Source organism: Otolemur garnettii, unplaced genomic scaffold, assembly GCF_000181295.1.
Source record: "Otolemur garnettii isolate 467f Iridium unplaced genomic scaffold, OtoGar3 scaffold00018, whole genome shotgun sequence".
Taxonomy (NCBI): Eukaryota; Metazoa; Chordata; class Mammalia; order Primates; family Galagidae; genus Otolemur; species Otolemur garnettii.
This window is the reverse complement of record NW_003852413.1, coordinates 15,163,131-15,183,175: the sequence shown is the minus strand read 5'-3', so window position 1 is coordinate 15,183,175 and position 20,045 is coordinate 15,163,131.

Genomic DNA, 20,045 nt, shown 5'->3' with positions numbered 1-20,045 from the left:
CAGCCGTCATTGTTGTTTGGCGGGTCCGGGCTGGGGATTCGAACCTGCCACCTTAGGTGTACGTGGCTGGCGCCTTAGCCGGTTGAGCTATAGGCCCCGAGCCGAGTTAAATTACTTTTAATGTACCAATGTTAACTTCTTAGTTTTGAGGAATGTGGCTCGGTGGTGAGTTCAAACCCGGCCTGGGGCAGCTAAACAACAGCTTAGTTTTCAGAAATGTAAGATCAGGTAAGATGTTACCTTTAGGGGAAACTGAGTGAGGGGAATAGTGAAACTCTTTGAACTATCTTTGGTACTTTTTTGTTTGCAGTTTTTGGCCAGGGCTGGGCTTGAACCTGCCACCCCCAGTATATGGAGCCGGCGCCCTGCTCCTTGAGCCACCGGCACCGCCCAATCTTTGCTACTTTTATGTAAATCTAAAATTATTACAAAATAAAAAGTATGTTTAAGAGAAACGCAATAATTAAACAACCAGTGGAGAATTTTAACTGACACCTTTATCCATTTTTTTAAGATTAGGAATTAGTGCTGAATTTTTAAACTAGGAAGCATTAACAAATGAAGAAGACTGGGGGAGAAGTTCCACCTCTATTCCAGGTGTTTCAGAGTTGGGAGGTGGTTTTCACATTAGCTCCTTGCACACAGTAGGTGCTCAAAAAAATCTGAACTGCATTGTCTTGTATATCCCACCTGTAGGCATCTGAAAAAAACAAAGACAATATATCCCTGGCCCCCCAAATGCAAGATTCCTCTCAGATATTGGGATACAAGGCCCCAAGGACTAAGTACCACATTCCTCCTGTAGGCTTCTGACGGGACTGCTGATAATTCTCCACTCTGCTCACCTAATTCTCCCACCCCCTTCCTCCCCTTCTGCTTCCTTCGGAGCCCAGTTCTTCTTCCCTGCAGATGTTTCTTGGCTCACACACCATAGTTCATTCATCTAAAGTCAACAAACATTAAGTGCCTCTGGAATACTGCAGATTCCATCACTCAGTGCAAATTTCATCCACATTTTCCTCTTCCTTCCACCTCTGACATCCACCCCATCCCTTCTCTCTCCTGTCTCAGAGGAAGAGGTGTCCCTCCCCGAGTCCCAGGCCAGCTCCTCTGTCTGCCTTTGGTCTGACCCCATCTCTCTCCTCCTCAGGAAAATTTCCTGGCACTTAGTAAACACTCTGAAGGGGTGAGTGCATTAGTTTTCTTTCTGTGTTTTAACTTCCCTCCGGGGTCGTTTTTTCCTCTGTGCCCAGAAATGTCCTACAGGTTCATGCTCAGCCCTGTCCTCTGGCTTTTTTCATGAGTCTTGGTTGCCCTCTGTCCAGGCACGCAGGCTGCTGCAAAGGCAGAGTTCTCCATGTCCAGTGTCTGTTCTCCACCTGCCACCGTCATCCCCTGCCACTGGGCACATTCCTCCCCAACAGTGGCCTCTTAATTGGCAAATTTAAGAAACACCTGTCAGGCTCAGCGCCTGTAGCTCAGCGGCTGGGGCGCCAACCACATACACCAGAGCGAACCCAGCCTGGGCCTGCCAAACAACAATGACAACTACAACCAAAAAATGGCCTGGCATTGTGGTGGGCGCCTGTAGTCCTAGCTACTTGGGAAGCTGAGGCAAGAGAATCACTTAAGCCCAAAAGTTAGAGGTTGCTGTGAGCTGTGATGCCACAGCACTCTACCCAGGGTGACATAATGAGATTCTTGTCTTAAAAAAAAGAGGCTGGGACGCCAGCCATATACACTGGAGCTGGAAAGTTCGAATCCAGTCCCGGCCCGCCAAACAACAATGATGGTTGTAACCAAAAAATAGCCTGGCATTGTGGCAGGTACCTGTAGTCCCAGCTACTTGAAAGGCAGAGGCAGGAGAATTGCTTGAGCCCAGGAGTTGGAGGTTGCTGTGAGCTGTGATGCCAAGCCACTCTACCTAGGGAGACAGCTTGAGGCTTTGTCTCAAAAAAAAAAAAAAAAAGAAAGAAAGAAAGAAAGAAAAAAGAAAAGAAACACCTGTCAATTCTGTTTTGTTTTGTTTTGTTTTTTTGAGCCAAGAGTTTCAAGCTGTAGCCCTGGGTGGAGTGCTGTGGCGTCATAGCTCACAGCAACCTCCAACTCTTGGGCTCAAGCGATCCTCTTGCCTCAATTTTTCTATTTTTAGTAGAGATGGGGGTCTTGCTTTTGCTGAAGCTGGTCTTGAACTTGTGAGCTCAAGCAATCTACCTGTCTCTGCCTGTCAGAGTGCTAGGATTACAGGTGTGAGCCACTGCACCTGGCCCACCTGTCAGTTCTTGTCTTGCTTGACTTGGCTCTAAAGTCGATGATTTTTTTTTTTTTTTTTGTCAGAGTCTCACTTTGTTGCCCTCAGTAGAGTGCTATGGCATCACAGCTCACAGCAACCTCAAACTCTTGGACTCAAGCGATTCTCTTTGAGTAGCTGGAACTATAGGCGCTTGCCACAATGCTAGGCTATTTTCAGAGACAAGGTCTCACTCTTGCCCAGGTTGGTCTATAACCAGTGAGCTCAGGCAAAGCACCTGCATTGGCCTTCTAGAATGCTAGGATGATAGGCATGACCAATCTGGCCCGGCCTAAGTCTGAAATTCTTGACCATCCTTCCTTCTCGAAACACTCTTTTCCCAAGCTTCCAGGAAATCTTTTTCTTGGTTCTCTACACAACTCCTCAGACTCCTTGCTCAGTTCCCTCTTGTTGCCAACAATGGTAACAAACCAGCCAAACTTAAACAAAGCAAATTATAATTCACTGGAAAGATGGGAGCTGGAGAACCAGGTTTTGGAACCAGGAAGAATCAAATCAGACCAGATATGGAGGCTCGCAATCTTACCACTCTGGGAGGTGGAGGCAGGTGGATTGCTTGAGTTCCAGAGTTCCAGATCAGCCAGAAAGAGAGAGAGAGACCCCTATCTCTACTAAAAATAGAAAAAACTAGCCAGGCGTTGTGGCAGGCACCTGTAGTCCCAGTTACTTAGGAGGCTGAGGCAAGAAGATCTCCTGACCCCAGGAGTTTGAGGTTGCTGTGAGCTATGACACTACAGCACTCTACCCACAGTGAGACCCTGTCTAAAAAAAAGAAAACACTCAAAAGAAGAAAACCAAAAACCAGAAAACCAAACAACAACAAAAAGACATTTCAGAGGGCCTGAATAAGTAAGAAGGTAAAAAACACTGAGACTCTAGAGAATCAGATGGTCATCGGTGATGGTTTTTCATGCAAGGGTCACTCGCTCCAGAATCAAGTTTCCAGAGAAAAGCTTACAGTTGGTCCAGCTCGGGTCATGGATTTTCCTTTTCATTTCCCCACCCCCCACAGAGGGTGGGGTGGGGGTGTCTTACTCTATTGCTCCAACGCCCTGCTCAAGGGATCCTCCTGCCTCAGCCTCTAGAGTAGCTGGGACTATAGGTACATAGAACCATGCCCGGATGGGCCTTTCTTCTGTTGATTTATGGGGTCACAGAGGAACGCCCCTCCTACCAATTCTCCCCACAAAAGGGAAGAGCTACTTCCTTAAAAGGAAATTCGAGGCCTTTCAAGAACAGACATGGATGCTTGCCACGCTAAACACCAGCACCTTTCCCCTAGAAAGTTTGTACATTTTATTTTTAGTATTCCATGTAATTTTTCTATCTCCACTGTTGATTTTAGGTGATGCAGACAGTGAATGTTTAGAGATTCCCAGACTTTCCATTATAATTTGGAATATATAGTGTATCCTTGTTATTAATAGACAAGAGCATTGGATTTTGGAATAAAAGTGAACAGCTTTTAGGCTCGGTGCCTGTGGCTCAAGTGGCTAAGGCACCAGCCATACACACCTGAGATGGTGGGTTCGAATCCAGCCCAGGCTCGCCAAACAGCAATGACAGCTACACCCAAAAAGTAGCCAGGCGTTGTGGTGGGCGCCCATAGTCCCAGCTAATTGGTAGACAGAGGCAGGAGAATCGCTTGAGCCCAAGAGTTGGAGGTTGCTGTGAGCTGTGATGCCATGGTACTCTATTCAGGGTGACAGCTTGAGGCTCTGTCTTAAAAAAACAAACAAACAAAAAAACCCCAGCTTTTAACTTAGGGTATCTGTATCAGATGTATTCTATCAAAGCTGAGAAGAAAGATAAAATTACTAAGATATATTACATAATATTTTTGAAATTTGATTTACAATCATCTGGAAATTTAAACAATGTTCTACTATGGCAGAATATTTTATCCTGATAATTTTGCTCATTCTACCAACCAATCTATCTATCTATCTATCTAGTTTTCAAGACATAGTCTCTGTCCAGAAACTCTTCAAATAAAGGCGGGAAAGGGCCATCAGAGCAGTGACCAGCCACCAGAGGTAGGGAGGGCTGCAGGGGGCGATGTTTGGGGCCGCAGGTCTGAAGAAGGGCCAGCAGAGGGCGCGTCTCCGAGGTGAAGGTCGCACCCTGCGCGGCCACCCCGTCATCCCATCTTTGTAGTGACCAGAATAGGATGCGTGGACAGCGTCTCAACCTCACTTGGACAGCCGCGTATTCCGGGTCTGAATTTGCCTCCCTTTATTTCAGGGCTTCTGCTAGCGCTGCCATTCTGGGCTTAGATGATGCCAGAAGGCGTGGGGCCAGGAACCGAGGAGGGAGCGGCTGTTACTCAATAGAGGAAGGAGGCTCGGTCTGGAAGGTCAGGAGTCACTGTGGGCACATCTCAGTACAGCCTCGCTCCGAAGACCCGGTTAATGGCAAAGTACAGCAACCCAGTAAAAAAGAGGATCACCAAGAACTCAGGTCTTACGGGAATAAAGTGTTGGGTGACTCTACCAGGCATAGAACTCTGATCAGGTGAGGGAAAGGGGAACATGGAGGAAGAGGTAGAAGAAGGCCATTATGACTATCAAGCTTAAGGCCAGGCGCGGTGGCTCATGCCCCTAATCCTATCACTCTGGGAGGCCGAGGGAACTGAATTGCTTGAGCTCAGGAGTTCAAGACCAGCCTGAGCAAGAGCAAGACACAGTCTCTAAAAATAGCCAGGGGTTGTGGGAGGCACCTATAGTCCAGCTACTCTGGAGGCTGAGGCAAGAGGACCAGCTTAAGCCTGAGAGTTTGAGGTTGCTGTGAGATCTACTGAGGTCAACAAAGTGAGACTGTCTCAAAAAAAAATTATTTGTTGAACTATAAGTACATATTTATATTGAATGTTCCAAAATTTAAAATCAGAATTTTTTTTTTTTTGAGATAGAGTCTCACTATGTTGCCCTCAGTAGAGTGCTGTGCCATCACAGCTCACGGAAACCTTAAAATCTTGGGCCCCAAAATTCTCTTGCCTCAGCCTCTGAAGTAGCTGGGACTACAGGTGTCTGCCATAACACCCGGCTATTTTTTTGTTGTAGTTGTCATTGTTGTTTGGCAGGCCTGGGCTGGGCTCCAACCCACTATCCCCAGTGTAGGTGCCTGGCACCCTAACTGCTGAGCTACAGGGGCTGAGCCTAAAATCAGAATTTTTTAAAACCTTCAAAATTTATTTATAAGGTGTTTGTTATGAAATAGTTTGCAGGAGGTGCCTGTAGCTCAGTGGGTAGGACACCAGCCACATCCACCGAGGCAGGCAGAATTGAACCTGGCCTGGGCCAGCTAAAAAATAAAATGACAACTGCAACAACAACAACAACAACAACAACAAATAGCCAAGTGATGTGGCAGGCACTTGTAGTCCTAGCTACTTGGGAGGCTGAGACAAGAGAATCACTAAGCCCAAGAGTTTGAGGTTGCTGTGAGCCGTGATGCCATAGCACTCTACTCAGGGTGACATAGTGAGACTCTGTCTCAAAAAAAAAAAAACCCAAACAACAAAAACAAAAATAAAATTAAAATAGTTTGCATAGTCATAACAGAAAGAGCTTAAGAGAATGGTAGAAATTCCAATTTCATCATAATGATTACCTTTGGGAGGGGAAAAATTAATTGGATTAGAAAGAGGCCTAAGAGGCCTTCCACTGTGTATTAGTTATCTATTGCTGCATAACAAATTACCCCCCAACATTTAGCAGCTTAAAACAACATTTCTTTTTTTTCAAAACAGAGCCTCATTTTGTCACCCTTGGTAGAGTGTCAGTTGTGTCAGAGGACACAACAACCTCAAACTCTCGGGCTTAAGCAATCCTCTTACCTCAGCCTCCCAAGCAGCTAGGACTACAGGTGCCTGCCACACCACCCAGCTATTTTTAGAAATGGAGTCTCGCTCTTGCTCAGGCTGGTTTCAAACTCCTGAGTCCAGGCAATTCACCTGCCTCAGCCTCCCAGAGTGCTAGGATTACAGGCATGAGTCACCATGCCCGGCTAATAACAAACATATTATAAATCACACTTTCTGGCTGGTGTAGTGGCTCACACCTCTAATCCTAGCACTCTGGGAGGACAAGGTTGGGGGGTAATCACCTGAGCTCATGAGTTCAAGACCAGTCTGAGCAATACCCTGTACTAACTAACTAACTTCAGAAGACTAGCTGGGCATTGTGGAGGTGAGTGTAGTCCCAATTACTTGGTAGACTGAGGCAGAAGGATTGCTTGAAACCAGGAGGTTGGGGTTGAAGTGAACTATGATCACACCATGGTACTCTAGCCTGGGGAAACAGGGTGAGACTCTCTGTATCAAGAGATAAAATAATAAAATAAATACAATTAAAATGAAATAAAATAAATTTTAAAATATACCCTGGGAATAATTTTTATTTTAAAAGAGACAATGTCCTGATGGGTCATCCAGGCTGGAGTGCAGTGGTGCAACAATGGTCCTGAAACGTCAAACTTCTGGGCTCAAGCTATCCTCCTACCTCAGCCTCCCAAGTAGCAAGGACTACAGGTGCAAGCTACCACACCCAGCTAATTTTTAAAAAACTTTTATGTAGAGATAGGGTCTCACTGTATTGGCCAGGCTCCTGGAAATAAACTTAACAAGAAATGGTTGGAGTTTAGATGAAGAAAATATAATATTCTGAAAGAAGGAAAAGAAGACTCAAAGAAATATAGAGATATCCCATTTTCATGGATAGAACAACAATAGAGGAAAATCATTGATCTCTTTACAAATTAAGGTGTGCATTTAATGCAAATTCGATGAATTTCAACATCATTTAAAAAATTTATCAGGCGTGGTGCCTGTAGCTCAGTGGCTATGGCACCAGGCCACATACACCCAGGTTGGAGGGTTCCAACCCCTCCCAGGGCCTGTCAAATAGCGACAACTACAATAACAACAACAATAACAAAAATAGCTGGTTGTTGTGGTGAGTGCCTGTAGTCCCAGCTACTTGGGAGGCTGAGGCAAGAGAATCACACAAGCCCAGGAATTTGAGGTTGCTGTGAGCTGTGATGCCACAGCGCTCTACCCAGGACGACATAGCGAGACTCTGTCTCAAAAAAAAAAAAAATTTTTTTTACCAGAATGTTTCTAAAGTTTACTTGGTAAAATAAACACTAAAATAGCTAAAGCAATTTTTGAAAAGAAAGTTGTAACACCATAGGAATTACAACAGTGCTCTGCTGTGGACATTTAGGCATGAGAATAAACTGTATCAGAGCAAAGTAGAAAGTCTAGAAACAGATTTATACTTAGTAGAAGTTACCACTATTTGGGAAAGTGGAAAAGGATAGATTTATTTATCAATTGGATTAGACAATTTTCTAATTATGTGTGCAAAAAATGACATTAGAGTCTTACCTCATACTACATACCAAAATAAATAAATTCCAGATGGAATTAAAATTAAACAACAAGCATTATAAAAATGAAGGGAGATTTTATATGTATATATAACTTCGGACTGAAGAAAGCCATTTTTTTTTTTTTTTTTTGAGACAGAGTCTTACTATGTTACCTTTGGTAGAGTGCCATAGTGTCACAGCTCACATCAACCTCAAACTCGTGGGCTTAAGCAATTCTCTTACCTCAGCTTCCAAAGTCCAAGTAGCTGGGACTACAGGCGCCCACCACAATCTCCGGCTATTTTTCTGTTGCAGTTGTCACTGTTGTCTAGCTGGCCTGGGCTGGGTTCGAACCTGCCACCCTCGGTGCATGTGGCTGGTGCCATAACCACTGTGCTATGGGCATCGAAAGTCATTTTTTTTAAAATCAGAGTCTCCCTTTGTTGCCACTGGTAGAGCCCTAGAGTCATAGCTCACAGCAACCTATAACTCCTAGGCTCAAGCGATTCTCTTGCCTCAGCCTCCCAAGTAGCTGGGGCTACAGGAGCCCACCACAACACCTGGCTATCTTTTTTTTTTTTTTTTGAGACAGAGCCTCAAGCTGTCCCCCTGGGTAGAGTGCCGTGGCATCAAAGCTCACAGCAACCTCCAACTCCTGGGCTCAAGCGAGTCTCCTGCCTCAGCCTCCCAAGTAGCTGGGACCACAGGCGCCCACCACAATGCCTGGCTATTTTTTGGTTGCAGCCATCATTGTTGTTTGGCGGGCTGGGCTGGATTCGAACCTACCATCTTAGGTGTATGTGGCTGGCGCCTTAGCCACTTGAGCCACAGGTGCTGAGCCACACCTGGCTATCTTTTAGAGACGGGCTCCCTTTAGCTCAGGCTGATCTTGAACTCGGGAGCTCAGGCAATCCACCTGCCTTGGCCTCCCAAAGTGCTGGGATTATAGGTGTGAGCCACTGTGCTGGCTGAAGAAAGTCTTTCTAAGGATGACGCAAGGGATATTGTTAAACAAAAGATTCATAGATTTTACTATATAAAATTTAAAAGCTCCATGGATCACGCCTGTAATCCCAGCGCTTGAGAGGCCAAGGTGGGTGGATTGCTTAAATTTAGGAGTTCAAGACCAGCCTGAGCAAGAGCAAGAGACCCCATCTCAAAAAATAGCTGGGCACTGTGGCCACTGCCTGTGTTTCCAGCTATTTGGGAGGCTGAGGCTAGGGGATTGCTTAAGCCCAAGAGTTTTAGGTTTCTATGAGCTATGACGCCACAGCACTCTACTGAGGGCAACACAGTGCCACTCTGTCTCAAAAACAAACAAACTTAAAAGCTCTATGGTCAGCAAATTGCTAAAAAACAAAAAAAATCCTAGAGAAATAGTTGCAATATGTATAGACAAACCATATAAACAGGAAATTAACAAAAGAAGAAATACAATTTGGGAGGCCGAGGTGGGTGGATTACCTGAACTCACAGGTTCAGGACCAGCCTCAGCCTGAGCCAGAGCAAGACCCCATCTCTAAAAATAGCTGGGTGTTGTGGTGGGTGCCTGTAGTCCCAGCTACTTGGGAGGCTAAGGCAAGAGAATCGCTTGAGCCCAAGAGTTTGAGGTTGCTGTGAGCTATGACGCCATAGCACTCTAACCTGGAGCAACAGAGTGAGACTCTGTCACACAAAAAATGAATAAATAAATAAATAACCCCTTCAGAAGAACAAGAATATAAGATGATGATAATTCACCACATGGAGAAGTAGGCATTATTACATGCCTACACTGATTGCTGATCACTGTAAACTGATACGATTTAGCAATATATAGCAAAAAGAATGAATTTATCATATCCTTAACTCAATAATTCAACGCCTAGGAATTTAGTCATTTCAAATGACTATGCGCTGGGTATAGTGGCTCATGTCTGTACTTTGGAAGGCCAAGGAGGGAGGATCACTTGAAGCTAGTAGTTCCAGCCTGGCCTGGGCAATATAGTGAGACCCTGCCTCAAAAAAAAAAAAAAAAAGTCATGAACTCCTATATTTATTGAAATGGGAGGATGTTGACTTATCACTAAATTGTGAAAAACCATGTCATAAAATACACATATACCATGATAACACAGTTATACATATATGAATCATGTAACATATTTATATGTATATATAGAGAAAAGTCTAGAAATCAGTACACCAAAATATTTATAGTAGTTATTAGACAATAGGATTATATTTAATTTTTTTCTCTTCTTTCCTATCTGTAATATCTAATTATTCTGCAATGAATGTATATGACTTGCATACATTTTCATTTTTTTATATTTGTATAGAGATGGGTCTCACTCTATTGCCCAGGAACACTAGTTCCTAGCCTCAAGTGATCCTCGTTCACAAAGTGCTAGGATTACAGGCATGAGCCACCACACCTATCCATAACTTTAAAGGTTTTTATAAAGGAAGGTAAGCTACCATAAAAAATAACCAGTAGAAAAAAAAAAAGAAAAGAAAAATAGGGCAGTGCCTGTGGCTTAAAGGTGTAGGGCACTGACCCCATATACTGGAGGTGGCGGGTTCAAACCCAGCCCCAGCCAAAAAAACTGCAAAAAGTAATAATAATAATAACCAACAGAGGCTCGGTGCCTGTAGCTCAGAGGCTAGGGAGCCAGCCACATATCCTACAGCTGGCAGGTTCGAATCCAGCCCAAGCCTGCCAAACAATGACAACTACATCAACAACAACAGCAAAATAGCTGGGCCTTTGTGGCAGGCACCTGTAGTCCCAGCTACTTGGGAGGCTGAGGCAAGAGAATCGCTTAAGCCTAAGAGTGTGAGGTTGCTGTGAGCTGTGACACCATGGCACTCTACCCAGGGTGACATAGTGAGACTCTGTCTCAAAAACAAAACAAAAAAACAACAGATTTGCGTATATTAAAATGCATTCTTTAAAATATCAAAAATTTAAAATGAATTATCAAAAATTAATAGATCAAATTATAGAACAATTCAGTACCACAGAAACCTCCTCCAGCCCCTGGTACTCTTTGCAGTCACTACCCTTCAAAGAGAACCATCACCCACAAATTACTTTTGCCTGTCTGTGCACTTTATGTAAATGAAATTATATAAAGTATACAGTCTTTTGTGCCAGGTTTTTTTTTTCCACTTGATTATCATGCTTCTCAGATTCATCTATACTTTGCTTTTGGACTTGTAGCTCATTTATTTTTTTATTTTTCTTTTTTCTTTTTTAGAGACAGAGTCTCATTTTGTCACCCTCGGTAGAGTGCCATGGTATCACAGCTCACAGCAACCTCCAGCTCTTGGGCTTGGGTGATTCTCTTGCCTCAGCCTCCCGAGTGGCTGGGACTACAAGCACCGGCACAATGCCCGGCTATTTTTTTGTTGTTGTTGCAGTTTGGCCAAGGCCGGGTTTGAACCCACCACCCTTGGTATACAGGGCTGGCGCCCTATTCACTGAGCCATAGGCCCTGCCCAGTAGGTCATTTATTTTTATGATGTATAGCAATGAACATACTTCATGATTTTGCCCCCAGGAGACATTAGGCAATTCCGGTGACAGTTTTGCTTGTTCCAAATGGGGCTAGAGGTGGATACTATGATCTAGCGGGGATGCTAGTCAACATCCAACATCCTACAATGCACAACAAAGAATTATGGGACCCAAATGTTAATAGTGCCACAGTTGAGAAACTGCCCTACAGTATTGCAGTATGTCATGATATATGTGATATATCCATTCTGCTGTTGATGGGCACAGGGAAGGTTTTGCAGCAGCAAACGTTCAAAATAGACTACAGCCAGGTGTTCACACTTGTAGTCCCAGCTAGTCTGGAGGCTAAGCCAGAGGATCCTTTGAGTCTGTGAGTTCAAATTCAGCCTGGACAACATAGTGAGACCCTATCTCTGGAGAAAAAGAAAATAGACTAAAATGTTCATCAAATTAAGGTTTATCTAAATGAGAACATATCAATATTATGCAAATGCAATTTCATGTATACAAAGAGTAAAGAGTTTGTAATTGTATTTTAATAATTTTAATTGAGGCTCGGCGCCTGTGGCTCAAGCGGCTAAGGTGCCAGCCACATACACCTAAGGTGGTGGGTTCAAATCCAGCCCCGGCCCGCCAAACAACAATAATGGCTGCAACCAAAAAATAGCCGGGCATTGTGGTGGGCGCCTGTGGTCCCAGCTACTTGGGAGGCGGAGGCAGGAGACTCGCTTGAGTCCAGGAGTTGGAGGTTGCTGTGAGCAGTGAAGCCATAGCACTCTACCCAGGGGGACAGCTTGAGGCTCTGTCTCAAAAAAAAAAAAAAAATAATAATTTTAATTGAAAAAATCTGGGTACAAAATTGTATACACAAAACATAGGGTAGGGGAGGGTTTATGTCATTGTGTTCTGTGATCCTGTGATAACACAGGATCCAAAATAATGCAGGCACACTATCACATCTGTGTAAAAATGATATCTCAGAAAGAGCCCGAAGGAAATAAATACTTTGGAAAGTTACAGTCATCACTGGGGGCAGAGGTGGGAATATATAGATAAGGTCTACGTTTTGTGGTTTTTTTTTATTTTCCAAATTTTGCATTATGATAACAAATACTTTTATGATAGGAAAATGAAGAATTTTTTTTTTGAAAACAGAGTTTCACTTTGTTGCCCTTAGTAGAGTTGCCATGGTGTCATAGCTCACAGCAGCCTCAAACTCTTGAGTTCTAGTGATTCTCTTGCCTCAGCCTCCTGAGTAGCTGGGACTACAGGCACCTGCCACAACGCCGGCTATTTTTAGAGGTGGGGGTCTCGCTCTTGCTCAGGCTGGTCTCAAACTAGTGAGCTTGGGCAAGTCCACCTTGGACTCCCAGAGTGCTGGGATTACAGGAATGAGCCACCACGCCTGGCCTAAAATAAAGAATTTAAAAGCATCTACTCACAACCTCTCATGGGTTCACCATTGCCTAGAATAAAGTCCAGGTGTACCGGGCATTAAGGCTATCCAATGCCCTGTGTTACTGGGAAGACTGCCTTGGCTTGGACAGACACACACACGCTCTCATATCTCCCACTGTTGTTACCTCAGCCTACAGTGTTCTGTGTTGGTTTACCTGATCAACTTCAACCCAGACTATAGAGGACGTCTTCCAGCGACTATTACTTGGCCTCCGGCTCCTGTTAACCAGTCCTTTCTCTCTAGCAGGTACAATTTATCAATGGAGCACTTATTGAATTCAATGTATTGAATGTTATTTCCCATAATAGTCTGTGAGCCCCTTCAGGGGAAGATTTATGTCCTGATATGCATGTATCACAGGACCTAGCCCAGTACATATGGGAGTAAACTCAGGATCTGTTAACATCTGACAAACTTGGGGACACCCTGGCCCTAATCAAGAGGGTCCTGAAATGAAAGAACCAGAAAGTAATTGTAACTCACCCAATGGAAACCAAAGCAATTATATTGTAATTTTCTTGAAGAATAATTATGACTGGTACTTCTAACTTCTAGAACAGTGCCTAGCACATACTATTCCATTACCAACTGGTATACTGCAATTCAATTATTGTGCCAACCACCCAGAGTTAGCGCAGACCCTACTAGTCAAAGGACACCTACCATAGCAAGACTGCCCTCATTTGAGACCAACCAGCTATAAATCTGGGAGGTTCTTATGATCCCTCTCAGGTTTGATAAGTCTCCAGAATGACTCACAGCATTCAAGACAGCACTATCCCTACAATTAGAGTTTAATTACAAAGGTAATAAAATCAACCAGCTGCAGGAAGACACAAAGAGTGAGGTCTGGTAAGGCCCCTAATGAATGCAAGCTTCTGTGTCTTCTGTCCATGGGTTAGGGCACACCACCCTCCGGACACACCCACTGTCCACTGATCTTCAGTGTCCACAGTTTTTATTGGGGTCTCATATGTGATGGAACTCAGGCTCCAGCTTCCTTTTACTCCCAAGAGGTTGCTGGGCTGGCTCAAAGTCCCAACCCTCTGATTATATGACTGAACTTTCTGATGACCAGTCCTCACCCTGAAGCTATCAAAGGACCTCCAGGATTCACTTCATTGGCATAAACTCAGATGTGATCCAGGAAACTGGATAATAAAGGCATGAATAATAAAGGCATTTTGGGCTGGGCACGGTGGCTCACACCTGTAATCGTAGCACTCTGGGAGGCTGAAGTGGGAGAATTGCCTAAGCTCATAGGTTCGAGACCAGCCCGAGCCAGAGCAAGACCTTGTCTCTAAAAGTAGCTGGGTGGTGTGCTGGGCACCTATAGTCGGGAGGCTGAGGCAAGAGAATCACTGGGGCCCAAGAGTTTGAGGTCACTGTGAGCTATGACGCCATGGCCCTCTACTGAGGGCGACAAAAAACCAAAACAAACAAATAAGAAAGCCAAAAAGGCATTTCTATCACTTGGGAAATTCCAAGGGCTTTAGAAACTCTGCACCAGGCACTGATTCTTTATTATAAAACACATTGTAGATGCTCAATAAATATTTGCTAAGCAGAAAGATACACTCAAAATACCAGAAATTGTCAGGGGACAGCATGCCAGTTATTCTCTTGGATTTTTCCACCTGAAAGATACACACCTATTGTGAGCACAGACATATGAGGCCGTAAGAAACCAATACTGTGGCTCGGCGCCTATAGCTCAACCAGCTAAGGCGCCAGCCACGTACACCTAAGGTGGCGGGTTCGAATCCCCAGCCCGGACCCGCCAAACAACAATGGTGGCTGCAACCAAAAAATAGCCGGGTGTTGTGGCGGGCACCTGTGGTCCCAGCTACTTGGGAGGCGGAGGCAAGAGACTCGCTTGAGCCCAGGAGTTGGAGGTTGCTGTGAGCTGTAATGCCACGGCACTCTACCCAGGGGGACAGCTTGAGGCTCTGTCTCAAAAAAAAAAAAAAAAAAAAAAGAAACCAATACTGTTAAACATTCCAATCATATGACAAACTCTCCCTGCTCTGGTTTATATTACCAAGTGCCCTGATGATAATTTGGTTTCTCAAGCGCCTTGTTTATAGAAAAAGAACGCTAGCCAGGCTGACATGAGCATGCATGTCTGCCTGAGTCAATTTCTCAGTGTAAATTAACAAACTGGCATTCTGGCTACAGAGCTCTGTCTCCTTGAACTTGTACCTTCCACCATTAGTGTGGTTTCTAAGCCTGCAACCCAAGCCCCTGCTCAGCACCCTGGCAAGTTCTTCCAAAGGGTGCCACCCCAGGAACCTCTAAGATCCCTTGGGAGCCATCCAGCCTGCTCCCTGCCTCTATGTGTCAGGGTGTGGGTTTCAGGGCATTCACAACATTCCTGCAACAGAAGAGTTTCGGGAACACCCCAAATTGGATCTGGGTGACTTGAATGTAATCCCAAGTAGGTATGTCTGAGATGTGGTTGTAACTGAGGAAGCTTAAGTCTAATTAATTTTATTCCACTTGACTTGAAGAAAGAGCATGTGGAAGGGATCTGAGGACATCTATAAACAAGGACATGGACTTCACAGTGTCCGTGTGGTCCAGTCCAGAGTCTGCAGTCCCTGCACACAGCCTTGCAGTGACTGGAGAGGTTTACTTTTTTGGAGGAAATAGAGAATTTGCTCCTCTAATACCTGAAGGAGAGATTATACGTTTTCGGCTGCAATTTGATGTGCAGAAACCTTTCTTTCTTTCTTCCTTTTTTTTGCAGTTTTTTGGCTGTGGCCAGTTTTGAACCCAGCACCTTTAGTATATGGGGCCAGTGCCCTACTCCTTGAGCCACAGGCGCCGCCCTGCAGAAAACTTCTGACATAATAGTCCTCTGCATCACCATTACTGGATCCTCCCCCCTATAAATTTAGAAATGATACAGATTCTGGTTTCTGCAGCTGCTTTTTTTTTGTTTTGTTTTTGAGACAGGGTTTCACTCTGTTGTCCCAGGCTAGAGGGCTGTGGCCTCAGCCTAGCTCACAGACACCTCAAACTCCCAGGTTGAAGTGATGCTCCTGTCTCAGCCTACTGAGTAGCTGGGAATACAGGCATGTGCACAACGCCTGTCTATTTTTTTTCTATTTTAGTAGAGATGAGGGTCTTGTTCTTGCTCAGGCTGGTCTTTTTCTTTTTTTTAAATTGAATAATTTGCTTTATTTATTTATTTATTTATTTGCAGTTTTTGGCCAAGGCTGGGTTTGAACCTGCCACCTCCAGCACATGGGGGTGCTGTACCCCTTTGAGCCACAGGCGCCGCCCTCAGGCTGGTCTTGAACTCCGGAGCTCAAGGAATCCTCCTGCCTCGGCCTCCCAGAGTACTACTAGTATTATAAGTGTGAGCCACTGTACCTCCCCAGACATTTTCTTTTTAAATGAGTTTGATCCCATGAATCTGATTCAATGACAAAGTTTTGAGCTACAGAAATTTGAGGACCAGACTACCAAACAGCGTGTCACCCTACAACTTATGCCAGAGCCAGCAGCCTCTGTCTCAGTGGTTCTCAACCGTCCTAATGCCGTGACCCTTTCATATAGTTCCTCATATTGTGGTGACCCCCCCAGCCATAACATTATTTTCATTGCTACTTCATAACTATTTTGCTACTGTTATGAATTGTAATATAAATATCTGATATTATTATCATTTGACCCCCAAAGGGGTTGTGACCCACAGGTTGAGAACCGCTGGTCTAGATGGCCATACTTATCTCGTTGTATCCCTCATCGTACATCACACCTAACTTAGGAACCTGCTCTACAGTTTCACTAATGTCCACTTTGGATGTCCCCAGTGGGCATCACCACTGCAATCTCTCAGTCATCTGCTTTCTTGGAGATTTTGTTTGGAAAAATATTCTTTCTTAAGTTGAAATTAAACTAGACCCTTCATAGGTCCCACCTACAGATACTTTCACATGTATAAGCAATGCTCTGAGTGCTTACGTGACCTCTCATTTCCTCCAGAAGAACTTGAACATGGTGGAGCCCAGCCTTCTCCCCACCTTACTGTCCTCCTTTCTAGCTGTCCAGTGCCTTTTCTGAAAACATGACCACACCCCCAAATCTGGTCATTCCACAGGCCCTGTTATTTCTGAGACATTAAGTTAGCAAAAGTTCATTTCTTTTAGAGGCTGCTTCACTCTGTCGGCTGGAGTGCTGCAGATAAAACTCCTTCAGCTAAATCCATTTCCCCTTCCTCTTGGGTTTGAAGCTGTTGAAATGAGATTTACACCATTAGGATGGTGGGCTTACCCTGGCCAACTGATTTCCCCCTTTGGTGAATGATGCTTCTGTTCAATCCTAAGGAGAAGGATGCTTAGCTCAGAACCAGTATCCAGGGTTGTCTCAAGAATTCAGACCTAATTGATGAATGAGTTTATTTTTCTTAGGAAAAAAAACAAAAACAAAAACCAAATCCTACTTTTCTCAAAGATACGAGCCATCACTAGAGAGTTGGGGAAGTGTTTCACTCATCTCTGTCCTCCAGTGTATAGACTTGACGCGGATTCCAAGGAAGAGACATACAAAAAAAAAGAGGGAGAGAGGAAGAGAAAGAGAGGAGAGAGAAAGGAAGGGAGAAGAAAAACTATTTCCTGGAGTCTTTTTGTCCCCCTTCCAGTTGTAGAATAGAAATGTTGTCTATACAGTGGAAGTTTTACCAAACCTAGGAGGTACTGAGTCGGTTTCTCTAGGGACAGCCTGACACACTCTGGGACACATTTTCTGTCATCTGGAATCTCCTTCCTTCCACAAGCCCAAGCTGCCTGGAGCACTAATTTTCCTATATGCCATCCACTTCATTTAGAAAAAAGTTCCCATCCCTTGTTCACCCACCCTCAGCCCCTCAGCACCCTTATTCCCTCCACTTGTCACTCCACCCTCGACTCCCCAAGCCCCAGCCTGCCAAGGCACACAGGTTTAAAGTTTAGGCTGTGATGTTGTCCTTGTCCGCAGATCACAGGACAGACATTCCTGGGGACAAGTTTGAGAGGCCATGTGCTGGTGCCTCTTAGGAAGGGGGAAAATCCCTGCAGCTCGGTTTTTGTCCCAATGGTCTGTTCAGTGAGTGATTCCCGTTTCCCCAAAGGCTGCCCCTCATTAGCATGAACGGGGGTGGGGGTGTGGAGAAGGGGTGGGGGGAGAGAAAGCAAGCAAAAGCTCAGGCTCAGTTTTAGAGCCTGGGAACCCTGTCCACGAAAATGACAGCTAGAGCCTTCTGGCTTCTCTGTCTGATCGTGGGCTCGTCCCCCGAAGCCCCAGAGGCAGAGAGAAAAGGTAAGATCGATGCAGTGCGGAGCCCTGGAAGAGCTGCTGGGATTCGGGGGGGACCTGGGGAGAGGGCGCGATGAAGGGCGGGACGAGGAAGGGGGTCAGAGCCTGCAAGAGAGGACACTCCGGGTCTGTGTTCGTGTTAGAAAGGAGCAAACTGTGTCCCCAAGATTTTGCGTCTCTTGGCAGCCTTTTCGGAAAGACGCCAGTTCAGCTACTGAAATGATCCCGAGCGAGCCGGGCAGGCTGGAGAAAACTTTGCATGTTAAGTAGTTACTCCATCACCGAGGAGGGAAAGTGTCAAAAGGGGTCGTGGCGCGCCTTTTGCCGCGGGGTCCGCCCCGCTCGGTGGCTGCGCGGGGGCGCCCTGGGCAGGGCTGGGGGAGGACAGCCCGAGTCCCCGCAGCCCCAGCGCACAGCCTGGGGACACCTGAACCAGGCTCCGTCTTTAAAACACACATAGATTTCACGCATGGAATGAAATGAGGTTACAGAGGGAATGGAGAAATAAGGGGTTCTCTGAGGCATGGTGTTTTTGTTTTGCTTTTATGTGGATGTTCCGGTCGCTTTACTATCTCTGGGAAAAATAGCTTCCGCACCTCGCAGGGCAATTTACTTTGGGTTATTTTTCCACATGGAAATTGAATGACTTCAGTGGCATTTAACCCAAATATCAGACAATCTTTCCCATGACAACAGATGGTGATATCAATGGGGAAGCAGTTGTGAGGTCAACAGTTGACAGCCAGGAATTGGATGTCCACCAGAACTTTATTCAGCTGTGTATGGCACAACCGCTTAACATAATGAGTCAGAATCAACCTCTTTGCAAAAACACGAACTCTAACCAGCTATTATTGCCGGAGGAAAGCTGATTTTAAAGGAGATTACCAATTTGGCAAGACAAGTCACTTTAAATGAAGTGTTCCCAGAGCTGCAGATGGGCAGACGGAGCTCTTTAATGCAGGGGAGGGGAAAATAAAGACAAATTCTCCAGCCCTTGAGCCTGTTTGGAGGGCACTGGGACCCAGGCAGGCGGCGAGGTGATATTGTGTAACTGGGCATGGAAAGTTGCCCAGCTTCAAAGCTGGCTGAAGTTTGCTCACCAACCTGTCTGCAGAGCTAGGAGAAAATCATTAATAATTTCAAAAATTTGTTGTCATGCCATGCCATTTAGGAGTTTTTTCTCCACCATCTAACGGGTGAAAATATGTAAACGATGTATGCTTTTATACTTCACCAGGGGCCTGTGCCTCCTAGCCAAGCTTTAAAAACCTTACTTAGCTGTGGTTTACCAGTAAGTGGTGTCCAAGAAGCCAGATAAAAATCCACTCACAAATACTAGGTTCTGCTGAGACCACGATGACAGTGTAAACACGGATGGGAAAACCAAATAGCTCTGTTGTCAGGGGCGCTTAAACAATTAGGAGAACCTGTAATGTGAGTCCTTTCCCCTGGGGGTTGCTCTTGGTACTTTCTCAACAAACTGTAAATAGCAAAAAGGCGGATGTTTATGTATACATACGTATGTATTTTAAAAGAAAGACAAAAAGTTCGTTATTAAACCCATGTTGTCAGAAATGTTTAGTCTTAGGATAAATTGGAGGTGACAATTTTAAAAGCTATAGATTTGAAGATTCCCGAACAAAATAAAATATTGTCTTCAGGCCTCTGATTACTTATGTGGGGCACAAAGTTGTCCTACTCGGACCCATTATCTGAGGGCGGGACCCTCAGCTCCTTTTTCCATCGGGGCTTCTCCCTCTTTTCCTTCCCGTCCAGGTCTCCCGGTCACCCCCGCTCGCCCTTGCAGGTGCTCGCCAAGTCTCCCCTGTCCCCTCTCTCGTCCCAGGCCCTTTCTTCTGCCTCTCCCCGCCTCGGCGCTCCCAGCCTCCTCCCCTCCCGGCCTCCCTTCCCCTCCACTCGCTCCCCAGCCTCCCGGTCCCGACCTCTCCTGCCCTGACCGCCTCCCCGCCTCTCTCCACAGCCTCGCCGCCGCACCACAGAAAACCCGACCCCAGCGGGGGCCCGAGCACGGAGGAGACACCGGGGCCCCGGGCGCAGCCGGTCCCCGAGGCGGCCCCCACCGCCCGCGCCTGGCC